The sequence below is a fragment of the Mixophyes fleayi genome, chromosome 10 (assembly GCF_038048845.1).
Source record: "Mixophyes fleayi isolate aMixFle1 chromosome 10, aMixFle1.hap1, whole genome shotgun sequence".
NCBI classification, from domain to species: domain Eukaryota; kingdom Metazoa; phylum Chordata; class Amphibia; order Anura; family Limnodynastidae; genus Mixophyes; species Mixophyes fleayi.
Window position 1 is genome coordinate 43941868 of NC_134411.1, and position 12259 is coordinate 43954126.

Below are 12259 nucleotides of genomic sequence, written 5' to 3' on the forward strand. Positions count from 1 at the left end.
TACACAGACAATATAATTCTAATCATTTATTCCCTACAATCTATAACGACCATACGCAATGTTTGGCGATTGCACCGGATGTCTGCAAATAAATTGGGGGTTAGAATAATACTAAACATGACATACTTCCCGCGACCTGAACTTAAAATATCACTAAAGTGTACATATAACCTTATAATATATAACTATAAACCAAATAATATCTGCTGATAAACTACTATGGAAGGGCACCATTATAAATATGAAATATATAAATAAATGAATGTGAAAGTGCGAATGTATGCGTGCGTGTTTTATTGTGCAATCGCATCATGCCACATAACACGTTGGGTACTGATCGCAATCACAAGGTAAAACAATATTAATCAACATACTTTCTTTCATCCACTTATACAAATTCGACAATATATATATATATATATATATATATATATATATATATATATATATATATATATATATTCTTATGTTGCTGTCCGATGTGATATATATGTGGATTATTTGACAAGTCCTTTTCTGTAGCTGTTCATATATGCTATTATTCCATTCAATTAAATTTTGTTCTTATCAGTTAGATTTTATGATTGTGTTTTACTGTGTATTCATTTATAATATTAAATGAAAATTTGTAGCCAAGTTGTTAATGTGTTCTGATGTTTAATTATCAATAACACCTAATGACTTCTTTTTCTCACTAACCAAGCACTTTCTTCATAATCTATCTTATTACAAATATAGTCAAATAAGAAATAAAATCTCCACCTAAACACTAGATTTCAAGAGGTTATTGAGGCCAGGAGGTTGATGAGAGGCAAGTTCAAATGTCAGTGACATCTCATGGTCTCTATTTTTAACCTACAAAGCACTTTTTTGTGTTCTCTTGTGCTGCAAACATAGTGAAATGACAGATTTCGGTTACTACGCTATCCCCCTAAAATACTGAAAAAATTCAATCTGTGAATCAGCACACTATTAAATTTATCCCTGTACATTTATTTTGAAAACTAGGCAAAGGTTCACCAAATTCACCAGGGCAGGTGAACACGGAGGGAGTACACTTAGGCCTACAAGCCATTTCGCAAAAAAATTCCCTACAAATACCCAACTCACATATGGCGGACAAGTTATTTCTGTTCCTGCATTCGTGGACAGTGGAGCTGCTGGAAACTTTTTAGATTTAACCTTCGCTCAGTCCTAGGGTTTCTCAGCCATTCCTCTAGACTTCATAATTGTTGTATTCGGGCTGGATGGGAAATTGCCTGAACCACGGTGAGATTCATCATTGTTCTCCTCGTCTGCAGTTAAAAATGGGCGCTGTTCATTCCGAGATTATCTCACTGTACCTGATTCATTGTCCCTTGGTACCGCCGATCTTGGGCTATCCATGGCTTGCCCTCCATAATTCCTGTATCAACTGGACTAAGGGTGAGATAACTCAATGGGCTACTAAATGCTCTTCTTCTTGTTTGTCTTTGCCAATTAGGATTACCCATACTGGTCCCGAGCAACTACCTTTTTACATGCCGTGAATTCTATGATGTTTTCTTGAAAAAGGAAGCAGACACTCTTCCCCCCTACCGGGAGTACAATTGTGCTATTGATATCATCGCTAGTTCGAGATTGCCCAAGGGACGATTGTATGAATTATCTATTCCGGAGAACCAAGCCATGGAATTATATGTAGAGGAGAATCTACAGAAAGGCTTTATTATTCCAAGTTACCTGCCCGGGCAGGCTTCTTCTTTGTGGCCAAAAAGGATGGAGGACTGAGGCCTTGTATTGATTACAGGGGATTAAATAAAATAACCATCAAAATTACTTATCCCTTGCCACTTATCTCAGTCATCTTCGATCAACTTAAAGGAGCTAAAATGTACTCTAAAATAGATCTGCGTGGAGCACACAATCTGATACGAATCCGGAGTGGCGACGAATGGAAAATATTATTACTCAAATGAGCCACTATGAATACCTCGTCATGCCCTTCGGCCTCAGCAATGCTCCAGCTGTCTTCCAAGATCTGATCAATGATGTCCTTTCGAGAATTCTTGGGCTTCTTTCTGGTGGTCTATTTGGATTTCTTTATCTGACCTACAAAGGACTTTAGTAACAATCTTTATTATTTCAAACATTGTCAAGTAAGAGTTTCCACTCATTATGAAATTATCTTAAAATGCAGAAAATGTCATTTCCAGCTCACACATTTTTCATCACAAGTAGTCGTGGCCGAGTGGTTAAGGCGATGGACTTGAAATCCATTGGGGTTTCCCAAATCCTGCCGACTACGGTTTAATTTGTCATATTCACTGAAAGATGCGCATGGTTTGTTAATTGTTATTACACTGTGTATCAATCTTAAATTTAATCCTGGAAAGAGAAAAATGGACAGATGTGTTCCAGCAGCATATGAGGGTTATTTAAATTATTTAGCAAGTGGTAGTTGAATGTCAATGGCAGAGTGATCCATTCAAGGTTTCATGCACTGGCAACAATTTTTTAGCTTGTCGTCATTGCAGAGAAAATCTGAGATCGGGTAGTAATGCACAAGTATTTGGAAGAGAAGCTTGAATCTTTAATCATTGACATACTTGTCTGTAAATACAATATTTCCTTTTTTTACTTACCTGCCAAACACTTTAAAGAAAATGACTCATGTTAAAATCATAGTCGAATAACAGCTCTCAGTGACTTTGCAGATCCTTCTAAATATGGAGCAATTAATGTTCAGCTAAGCACTTGGAGTTGTGACTGTGTTAAACACTTATTTGTAGCCAAGTTGTTAAGGTGTTCTGATGTTTAATTATCAATAACACCTAATGACTTCTTTTTCTCATTAACCAAGCACTTTCTTCATAATCTATCTTATTACAAATATAGTCAAATGACTGTTCTCAGCGACTTTTTAATCCCTACAAAATACAGAAATAAAATCTCCACCTGAGCACTAGATTTCAAGAGGTTATTGTGGCCAGGAGGTTGATGAGAGGCAAGTTCAAATGTCAGTGACATCTCATGGTCTCTATTTTTAACCTACAAAGCACTTTTTGTGTTCTCTTGTGCTGCAAACATAATGAAATGACAGATTTCGGTTACTACGCTATCCCCTTAAAATACTTAAAAAATTCAATCTGTGAATCAGCACACTATTAAATTTATTCCTGTACATTTATTTTCTAAACTAGGCAAAGGTTCACCAAATTCACGGTTCTTTGGACAAACTAAAGCTGGGTACACACTACACTGTTTTCAGCAGATTATCGGACCAATCAAACGATATATGACTGATTGGCCAGATATCTGTGAGTGCGTATACTTACCCAATGATCCAAAGTCGTCCTAAACTGCCGATAATCGCTTCCTCTGGTTGGTCGTACTGTTTGATTTTCGTCGTTCCAATCACTGTCTGCCCAGAGAGAGAGATAGCAGCCTGTCACCGTGTGCAGCCTTTCCACGGCTTATCTATCCTAACATGTATGCAGCCTGTCATTGTGTCCATCACACGCCGTTCTGTTCAGCTGAACAACACTTCCTGCTGGAAGATCTTCACTCCCTCAAAGGTAATTTTAGGTAACTTAGTCCAGCAATGAATGGGTTAACCGGGCTCCGGGAGATAGTGCGAACTGTCAGGAATGACCAAATTAACAGCTAGGGCAGCAGCGTATTCAGAGCAGGAGATCTGAGCACAAAGGAAGTGGATAGAGCATTAGGAGAAGTTACTGCAGCGCATAAATTATACTCTTGACACAGAGTCTGGTGATAGAACACAGGTGCCGGCATGATTATCAGTATCAGCAGTTAAAACAAAAATGAGTACGGAGCTGGTGTCTGACCTGCAGTCAGCTAAAAAACACTGTTATCTTATGGTGCAGTGTTGAAATAAACATCTTGGCTTCTGAATCTTACAAATTTTTTTGAGCATTTATCCACTGACACCCAGGGCAGCTGTCACTTGAAGCTGATGGTTATGACAGAAGAAGAGCAGAGATCTAAAGGTGATTGGGTATAGTGTGTACACCTGAATCGGCAGGCTGATCGTGACTTCAGTCGTTTATACAATCGTTAGAGATAACAAATTGGTCTAAAGTTTTTGTAGTGTGTACCCAGCTTTACAAAGCATGCACTTAATTCTGCATATAATCAGATAAAAAATCTTGTTCCAAATTCTTTTTTTTTGAACACACGTGTTTTCCTGTTTAAACCAAAATAAATATATTGCAGGGTGCCATCAGATAAATGCAATTCAAAGTGACTCTTTTGTGGCCTAAAGTCTGAGAGAATTATTTCCAAAAACCTCTTGGAAAGGGGTAACTTGGTGTAATGGCAAGCACTTTTGATCACTTAATTCAGAGATCCGAGTTCTAATCTCGCTGGGACCTGATGATTTCTTTATCTGACCTACAAAGCACTTTAGCAACAATCTCTATTATTTCAAACAATGTCAAGTAAGAGTTTCCACTCACTATGAAATTATCTTAAAATGCAGAAAATGTCATTTCCAGCTCACACGTTTTTCATCACAAGTAGTCGTGGCCGAGTGGTTAAGGCGATGGACTTGAAATCCATTGGGGTTTCCCCGCGCAGGTTTAAATCCTGCTGACTACGGTTTAATTTGTCATCTTCACTGAAAGATGCGCGTGGTTTGTTAATTGTTATTACACTGTGTATCAATCCTGGAAAGAGAAAAATGGACAGAAGTGTTCCAGCAGCGTATGAGGGTTATTTAAATTATTTAGCAAGTGGTAGTTGAATGTCAATGGCAGAGTGATCCATTCAAGGTTTCATGCGCTGGCAACAATTTTTTATCTTGTCGTCATTACAGAGAAAATCTGAGATCGGGTAGTAATGCACAAGTATTTGGAAGAGAAGCTTGAATCTTTAATCATTGACATACTGTCTGTTAATTCAATATTTCCTTTTTTTACCTACCTGCCAAACACTTTAAATAAAATTACTCATGTTAAAATCATAGTCGAATGACAGCTCTCAGTGACTTTGCAGATCCTTCTAAATATGGAGCAATTAATGCTCAGCTAAGCACTTGGAGTTGTGACTGTGTTAAACACTTATTTGTAGCCAAGTTGTTAAGGTGTTCTGATGTTTAATTATCAATAACACCTAATGACTTCTTTTTCTCACTAACCAAGCACTTTCTTCATAATCTATCTTATTACAAATATAGTCAAATGACTGTTCTCAGCGACTTTTAAATCCCTTCAAAATACAGAAATAAAATCTCCACCTGAGCACTAGATCTCAAGAGGTTATTGTGGCCAGGAGGTTGATGAGAGGCAAGTTCAAATGCCAGTGACATCTCATGGTTTCTATTTTTAACCTACAAAGCACTTTTTTGTGTTCTCTTGTGCTGCAAACATAGTGAAGTGACAGATTTCGGTTACTACGCTATCCCCCTAAAATACTGAAAAAATGAAATCTGTGAATCAGCACACTATTAAATTTATTCCTGTACATTTATTTTGGAAACTAGGCAAAGGTTCACCAAATTTACGGTTCTTTGGACAAACTTACAAAGCATGCACTTAATTCTGCATATAAATCAGATAAAATATCTTGTTCCAAATTCTTTTTTTTGAACACAAGTGTTTACCTGTTTAAACCAAAATAAATATGTTGCAGGGTGCCATCAGATAAATGCAATTCAAATTGACTCTTTTGTGGCCTAAAGTCTGAGAGAATTATTTCCAAAAACCTCTTGGAAAGGGGTAACTTGGTGTAATGGCAAGCACTTTTGATCACTTAATTCAGAGATCCGAGTTCTAATCTCGCTGGGACCTGATGATTTCTTTATCTGACCTACAAAGCACTTTAGTAACAATCTCTATTATTTCAAACATTGTCAAGTAAGAGTTTCCACTCATTATGAAATTATCTTAAAATGCAGAAAATGTCATTTCCAGCTCACACATTTTTCATCACAAGTAGTCGTGGCCGAGTGGTTAAGGCGATGGACTAGAAATCCTGCCGACTATGGTTAAATTTGTCATCTTCGCTGAAAGATCTGCGTGGTTTGTTAATTGTTAATACACCGTGTATCAATCCTAAATTTAATCCTGGAAAGAGAAAAATGGACAGAAGTGTTCCAGCAGCGTGTGAGGGTTATTTAAATTATTTAGCAAGTGGTAGTTGAATGTCAATGGCAGAGTGATCCATTCAAGGTTTCATGCGCTGGCAACAATTTTTTAGCTTGTCGTCATTACAGAGAAAATCTGAGATCGGGTAATAATGCACAAGTATTTAAAAGAGGAGCTTGAATCTTTAATCATTGACATACTGTCTGTTAATCCAATATTTCCTTTTTTTACCTACCTGCCAAACACTTTAAAGAAAATGACTCATGTTAAAATCATAGTCGAATGACAGCTCTCAGTGACTTTGCAGATCCTTTTAAATATGGAGCAATTCATGCTCAGCTAAGCACTTGGAGTTGTGACTGTGTTAAACACTTATTTGTAGCCAAGTTGTTAAGGTGTTCTGATGTTTAATTATCAATAACACCTAATGACTTCTTTTTCTCACTAACCAAGCACTTTCTTCATAATCTATCTTATTATAAATATAGTCAAATGACTGACTATTCAACTAAATTGTCAGAGTAACTAAATAGATAGATAGCTAAATAGAAAGTTAGGGATAGGTAGGTAGGTAGGTAGTTAGACAAGTTTAGATAGCCACTGGGTGTTTAGATAGGTAGTTAGTTTAGTTCTTAGATAGTTTAAATAAATTAGTTTAGGTAGATCAGATAGGCAGATAGATTAGCTAGATAGATTATATAGGTATTAGATAGGTTCAGTTAGTTCTGTTCTCTGTCAGAATCTGCCCTCAATTCATTCTGTCATTTCTATATTATGTCTCACTTGGACAGCCTGTTTCTCCTAGCTCACTCATTATTACCTGCAGCCTATTGGTTCTGCTCTCCTTAAATAGTCGGTTAATCCTATGCAGGATTGCCGGTAATACGTTTACCTTAGTGTTGTGCTCCCTTGTGTTTGCCCTTTTCAAAGTCAGGAAATTGGATAAAGTCATTTCAATTAAAATCGAGCAAACTTGGTTGTCTTTGTCTGAAAAGATGCATACGGTACGCTACTGCGTACAAGGGCACGCTACGGCGTGAAAGGGCGTACGCAGCTACAACACGTGGCAGCAACAGTATTTGGTCTTTTACCATACATTTGCACAAACATGCATACTTGTAAAATAGTACACATTAATGGTAGTGGCAACACATAGTCAGTTATGTCGAAATATAGTAGTATTTATGTGTTATAATATAAGTTATATGCACATTTGTGAAATATATGGAACAAGTTGAAGGAATCATATCATGTGTGGTATCATAATAAACCTCTTAACATTTGCTACTGTTTGGTTCACTCTGCTAAGGAATCACAGAGTTCATACACAAGTTATGAATGATAGGGAATTATGAACTACTTAAGACTAAGGAATCTTGGCGGGAAGAGCAGAGCATACCCCCTGGAGAGATGACCCCCTCCTTTGGATTCTTTAGGATGAACTAGCCAATGATTGACAACCCCTTGGACTACTTTTTGCGAATAAATCTTTGCGCTTTGGAAACACAAATCGAGGTTCGACAATCGTTATTGGTTAGCGACAATACGCACTTAACAATTTGGGGGCTCGTCAGCTTTGGAGGTTTCGTTGCCGAGGATACGCAAGACCAATGGATTTCGGTTCCTCAACAAAGGGTGGAGACGCGTCATAAACAGGTAAGAACGCAATGTGTTCAAAACCTGAATTTTACTCTGTGTTGTGAAACCGAATGTCCGTTTTGCATTGTTTAGGGCACGCTAACTAGAACTTAGGGACAAAAGAGAAAACTGTTTCTTTTTTCTGTCATTGTGCGTTTTAACTGTATTGCATTGCTTAGCGCATGTGTATTTCCGGCTGTGCGTACGCAAACTTCCTGTAGATTTTCCACATGGTTAAACAATCGTTTTGATAGTTATACATGCATAGTATAAATCACTTGTGAAAACCTCTCGGACATTATTACTATTGTTGGGAATTCTTTTATTTTCTGCGCAGAAAAGGTGTATGTCGTGTGATTTGTTGACTTTAAATACACTAAGGTTTTATCTATTGTAAAATAGAGTGTCAGTTGCTGTTTGACGAGGCAGGTGCCCAACTGGTGTACGGTATACAAGGCAGGTATTATGGGGACGGAAACTGAATAAGTTTTCGCGACGTGCACCCAAGGGTAATCGTATCGCTTACAGATTAGCTTTAAGCGTTGCGATTGCACCGCACGGCAAGAAAAGCCGTGAGTGTGACTTGGGAGTAACGGGGAGGAATTACGTTGGAAAGGCTGGTAATTGACTTTACCGGATGCTGCCAAGCGTAATAAACTCAACAGATTTTGTTGGAGAGTCAGGGGTGATCAGGGAGCTGATAACCCTTTAGTCCGCATTGATATTTCTGTATTAGGGGGTCCTTGTTTAATACGAGAGGAAGCGAGTGGACGCGGCTTATAGCAAATGCGTCCACAGGCCGGTAAAATATCTCTAGTGGTAGTGTTGAAAATTAGTGGCAGAATATTGTGTTATTTCTGGAACCCTATTTTGTGGCAGGATATTGTGATATTTCTGGGACCCTATTGTTCAATATGGGTGCTAAGCAAACGCTAGAGAAGGCCAAGGTACTGCCTAAGGAAGGGCCTATTGGTTCAGCGAGATTTCTCATGTGTAAGAAATATGGTGCATACGCAACTGCGTATTGCGACATGTGGGTCAAGATGACCAAAGATTGTGATAGGCCTTTCCCAACAATAGGGAGTTTTAATGCAGAGGTTCTAAATACTGTAAAAGATAAAGTATGGTGTATTAAGTCAACGAAAGTGAGAAATAGACATAATGATTGTTTAAAATTGTGGCAAATAGAAGGTAACACGTGGCAGAGCAGCGAATGCACAGCGGAAGTAGGCGTGGCGAAAAGCGTGCGCAGGGCGGAAGTAGCCATTGAGAAGCGTGGCGAACTCAGCGCAAGCGCGCCCCCGCCACCTTATGTGGCGGGAGGGGTAAGTACAGCCATTATTAAAACTGGAAAAAGAGAAATTGCTAAGTTTTATCCTGTTTTAAGCCAGTTTAAAACATGTGTATCAGAAGATGAAGATGAACTCACTGTGATTTCAGCCATTGCTCATGCTGTTAATATGCTAGAGGTTCAGCATAAGTATGGGAAAGGAGCAATGGCTGAGATAGGTGAGAGTAGTGTGATCACTAGGAGTGATAGCGTTCTAAATCTTGAAACAGCAGATTCGGTAGTGACTTCTGAAACCAGTGAACCAGTGGGTGCGTACCCAGTCCACACAATATCAGTTCCCAATGGGAAACCGGATAAGGATGGTGTAGTTCCTTTAAGAAATGTTACAATGCATTGTCCTTGGACTAGATCAGAGTTACGTTCCATTATGACTGAATTCCCAGATCCTAGAAAAGAGTTGGCAAAGTGTCAGAAATTTGTTAAAGACTTAGGAAATGCACACGAACCAACCAATAAGGATTGGCATGTAGTGTTGAGGGCGTGTCTTCCTCCCCATACTGACAAACAAAAATTTATTAGAGATTGTTTGTTAGACGAAGATGACACCTTGACTGATGAGATTAACCAAGAAAATATAGAACAAATTGTCAAACACTTAGCCATCTATTTTCCAGTAGTAGTTAATTGGAGTAAGATTTTCACCATAAAACAAAAAGATAGTGAAACTGCAGCGGACTATTTTGGCAGAGCTCTTGCTTCAATAACACGGTTCACTGGGATATCCAACATAGGTGAAGACCCACATCACAGAGAGGTAGCTGTAGGAGTATTAATGGATGGCCTCAGAGAAAATTTAAAGACGAGAGTACAAACCTCAACCCCTGGTTGGAGGGGCAGCACAGTAGATTCTCTTAGAGAGATTGCTGTGGAACACGACAAAAATATTTTTAGAAAAAGGGAAGAAAAGAGTGACAAGTTGATGACGGTGAGTATACAAGCATTAGAGGGAATGCATACACGACCACCAGCATATAACCCACATAACCGGAAACGCAGAATGTTGAGATGTTATAATTGCAAAGAAGAAGGGCATATGAGAAAAGATTGTACAAAGGGAAGGTATAATCCTAATGAAGGGTCACATAGATATCCTCCAAGCAGGGATTCACATAGACTAGAAGACTCACACCTGCCCGCACACGTTACAGCAGCAAATGCTGCGCGGGAAAGCAATAGTCAGCGCTAGGTGTCAGGTCATACCTGTAGTCTACAGCCAGTGAGGTTAACTAAGAGTCGGAGAGAAGAACCAACAATGATAGTTGACATAGCTGGTAGAAAACAAACTTTTCTTGTAGATACAGGGGCGGCCAGATCTGTGATAACCTCTCCTTTTAATCTACAGGTAACCAGTAAAACTATTCCAGCTATAGGGGTAACGGGAAGAGTGTTACATTATCCTCTAACTAAACCCACTGAAGTTACTATCGGGCCTCTGCATACTAAGCATTCGTTTCTCTTGGCTGCAGCGGCTCCTACTAACTTGCTAGGGAGAGACATGTTATGTAAAATAGGATGTGTCATATACTGTACTTCAGATGTTGTGTTCCTAGATATACCCGAGAAGGTCGCTCATGAGGTACAGGACATATTGGACATCCCTCAAAGGTTAATGTTACACTCTACTGTTATAGAACGCAGTCCATCTCCAGTAAAGAGGATGTTGCTGGAAATACCAGGTTCACTATGGACCAGAGATGGACAGGACACTGGACTGATGGCAAACGTAGCCCCTGTCATGGTCAATCTAAAATGTGGTAGGATAGCTCCAAAAATCCCACAGTATCCATTAAAACTGGAGGTGGAACTAAGGGTATATCCTGTTATTGAAAGGCTTTTACAACAAGGGATTTTAATTCGTACAGCCAGTACAGCAAATAGTCCCATTTTCCCTGTGAAGAAGAGTGGGGGGAGGGGCTATAGATTAGTCCAGGATTTAAGGGGAATTAATAAAGTTGCTGAGAGCCAATTCCCCGTAGTGCCGAATCCAGCTGTCATCCTCATGCTCATGCAGATTCCACCGTCTGCTAGTCACTTTACTGTCATTGATCTATGTTCTGCTTTCTTCTCAGTCCCTCTTCACCCTGACTGCCAATACCTTTTTGCATTCACCTACCGGGGAGTGCAATACACATGGACCAGACTACCCCAGGGGTTCATTGACAGCCCCAGTATTTTCTCCCAAGACTTACATGACTGTTTGCAATCCTTTCAACCCCACAATGGGTCTGTTCTAATTCAATATGTGGACGATTTGTTGCTGTGCTCTGATTCTTTTATGTCATGTTTACATGATACTAAATTGTTGTTGCTTCATCTTTCACAAACAGGGCACAAGGTGGCAAAGGATAAATTACAGCCATGTCAGACTAAGGTCAAATACTTAGGACACTGCCTCACTAAGGGGCTAAGACACCTGACAACCGACAGGATTGAGGCCATACAACACATGACTCTGCCGCAGAGCCAGTAGCAGATTCGTACTTTCCTGGGGATGTGTGGATACTGTAGATCCTGGATCCCAGGTTTATCCTGTTTTAAGCCAGTTTAAAATAGGGATGTGCACCGGCGACTTTTGAGGTCTCGTGTTTTGTGTTTTGGATCCGGATTTTCGTTATTTTTGAGGTTCGGATTTGTCTCGCAAAACACTTGACGAAAGGTCTCGGTTCGGATTTAAGGTATTGGATTCGGATTTTTTTTGAAAAAAACATAAAAAGTTTAAAAATCAAGTTTTTGGGCTTATTTTCACTCCTAGGCTAAAATTAACCTCAATAACATTCAATAACAAGCATTTCCACTAATTTACAGTGTATTCTGAACACCTCACAATATAGTTATTAGTCCAAAACGTTGCAACAAGGTATCTTTCTGGACTGCGTAGAGGAGTGGGTCACCACAATATATATTAAAAACCCTGAACTTTTATGATTCGCACCAATAAATGTACCTGGACTGCGTAGAGGAGTGGGTCACCACAATATATCTTAAAAACCCTGAACTTTTATGAATCGCACCAATAATTGTACCTGGACTGCGTAGAGGAGTGGGTCACCACAATATATCTTAAAAACCCTGAACTTTTATGATTCGCACCAATAAATGTACCTGGACTGCGTAGAGGAGTGGGTCACCACAATATATCTTAAAAACCCTGAACTTTTATGATTCGCACCAATAAATGTAC

At 39.1% G+C, this 12259-nt stretch overlaps 1 non-coding gene across 1 annotated transcript; it reads left to right on the top strand.

Moving 5' to 3' along the window:
• The first annotated feature begins 4520 nt into the window (after window positions 1-4520).
• On the top strand, window positions 4521-4602 carry TRNAS-UGA (transfer RNA serine (anticodon UGA)). Its single transcript has one exon. It is a non-coding gene; the product is annotated as a tRNA-Ser (tRNA).
• Window positions 4603-12259: the final 7657 nt, after the last annotated feature.